The sequence below is a fragment of the Etheostoma cragini genome, chromosome 12 (genome assembly GCF_013103735.1).
Source record: "Etheostoma cragini isolate CJK2018 chromosome 12, CSU_Ecrag_1.0, whole genome shotgun sequence".
NCBI classification, from domain to species: Eukaryota; Metazoa; Chordata; class Actinopteri; order Perciformes; family Percidae; genus Etheostoma; species Etheostoma cragini.
Genome location: NC_048418.1, coordinates 1,872,287 through 1,875,105, shown reverse-complemented (window position 1 = coordinate 1,875,105; position 2,819 = coordinate 1,872,287).

Below are 2,819 nucleotides of genomic sequence, written 5' to 3'. Positions count from 1 at the left end.
TTACCTAGGTACTGTCAGGGCCCTCATACTCTGCTTCTGACTGGCTAGTAGTCCTTACCTAGGTACTGTCAGGGTCCTGGTTTTTTTTTGAAAATGAAACCATGTAAACCTATTCTGGTTCAACCTCTAAATACAACGATGAACCTGAAAATGAGCCGAATATGAGCACTTTCAAGCGATTCTAACGTGAGAAACCCAACGTGGTTTTGACGGGTTCGAGGCCACCGTGAAACTAGCTTTTCTAAAATGTGATGCGCGTCCTACAGAGAACGTCTAGAGCTCACGTTGTGTCTTTTTGTGTACTCTAGGTGAACTTAAGAGGACAAATGGGGGGAGGGGAGAGGGGGGAGAGGGGAATAATATTACACAACCTGTCAGTCAGACACACACTGTTGAATAATTAAAAAAAGAAAGGTCCGAGGGACACAAACAGAACCCTTGACGCATGGTTTCAGTACTCAACACAGTAGACCGTAGACTAGAGTAGACCACGTTCCTTTTTCATGTAAAGCGAAAGACAACAAGTAGAAAACTATCTCCAGCGTTGGTCCGTGTAGTGTTGGTGAAGCAGCGGGAGGCTCGTCATCCACCCAACGCCCCGCTTCCCCGGGCCCGTGGTCCCCTTTTTACTCCTTCAGTTGGTTTTTCGTGCGACGCTCCGGTTCAGATGCTGTTCCGGGTCCCAGGCAACGCGGATCCCTGATTTCCACCAACCCCGGACCGGCGTCCAAGTCATCGGGTTTCCATTAAAGTCAATGTGAGTATTTCCACTGACTGATGGAGCGACTCCGTCCCGGTTTCTAAGTGTTTTATATCAGAAATATTAGATTTCTTTCAACTAAATTGCCCAAAAATAACATGGATGATTCCTTACGTTCTTCAGGTAACATTGATTCCTCTCATTTAAGGTGTTTTATTTAATCTTATAGCCTTTGAGTTATTTTTTTTTTTAATGGTTTCCGACCAGTATCCGGACTAAACTTTGACATCTACCCATCTGATATCCTCTCAACATCCTCTGATATTAACTATTAGTCAAAATAATTAATCATTTCGGCCTTTTTAACTAAAAACGTGTGTATAATTTGATATAAATGGTTTGTTGTCCATGAATTCCAAGAATAAGTGTAAAATCTGTTATTAAACCAGCTCAGTTTTTTTTTAAAGTGCCAAAAGCTGGAAAAAGTGAGAAATAAATCAGAAAAAATGACAAAAACATCGAAAAAAACACATTTAAAAAAAAATGTTGATCTGGAAGGACAAGTTAGTTTAACTTTATTTACATAGCGCCAAATCACAACAACAGTCAACTCATTGTGCTTTTCATACAAGAGCAGGTCTAGACCGGACTCTGTAAACAAACCCAACAGTTCCCAAAATAAAACATCTGGTTCATCATTTTCAAAATAAAATGCACTGTGCTCCGGGCGGGTCACATGTCCCTGCGCTACACCTTAAAAACGTTGTGATGGGCGGAGACGGGCCGGAGGTCTACGGAGGTTTTGTGGTTCTGTTTATGGAAACAGTTGTTTCCTAAAACTCAATAATGGTAAAAAAAAAAAAAAAAACATCTTAACCCCTTGTGGTCATCATCTCTTAGCGCTTTTTCCGATGTTTTTGTTGTTTTTTTTCTACGTTTTTTAATTATTTTTTTATTCATAGCCTTAAAATTAAACGTTTTAACATTATACAAAATAAATTAATTTATCTGTTTTTTTTCATCGCTTTTTGTCTCTTTTTTTGTCATTTTTTTCATCAAATCAACCAAAATTCGGTGAAAGTTGTCATTCCTTTTACCTGAAGAACATTGGATGGCATCCATGTTACTTTTAGGCAATTTGGTTGAAAGAAAGACAAGTTTCTGATGTTAAAAATAAAAAAACATGAGGGTTAAAACTGCCGTTGTGACATCACCCGTGCAGGTGGTCTCAGGATTTCCTCCCTGGGTTGGTACCCTGATTTTTGATGGACTCCAGGTCCAGGACTCGGGGGTCCCTAGTTGTCCTCCTCCTTGGGTCGAAGGAGTTATATACCTCCGTATGTCGTGCAGTCGTTTCCGTAGTACCGCGTCCTCGTTTCCACTCTGACACTTAGACCAAGACCCCGTCTGAGCTCCTCCAGGCTGACCTAGGTCAGGATCTCCTCCCTTTACTTCTTTCTTTTCTTTTCTTTTCCAATCAGCAGCGTATTTATTTCTAAAGGACGAGAGGCAAGATGTAGACCTGCGGAGACGCGGTTTACAAAAGGCCTCGGATACTAGACCTCTGTCAATAAAAATGTGAAAAATAATAAAACAGTATTACAGGAAGTGCTGGTCTGTGGGTTTCATTGTGTGTGTGTGTGTGTGTGTGTGTGAAATACTATACTATGACGTTTTTATGACGTTTTTCAACATACTATACAGTACTATGATGTTTTTAAGATCTTTTTTTTTACTATTTTCGACATACTATAAATATAAATATATATATTTTATAACTTTTTGGCATACTACACTATGACGTTTTTATAACTTTTCGACATACTATACTATAGTTTTTATAACTTTTCGTTTTTATAACTTTTATACATACTATACTATGACGTTTTTATAACTTTTCGGCATACTATACTACGACGTTTTTATAACTTTTCGGCAAACTATACTATGACGTTTATATAATTTTTTGACATACTATGCTAGGAAGTTATTATAACTTTTCGACATACTATACTATGACGTTTTTATAACTTTTCGGCAAACTATACTATGACGTTTTTATAACTTTTCGACACACTATACTATGCCGTTTTTACAACTTTTCGACATACTATACTAT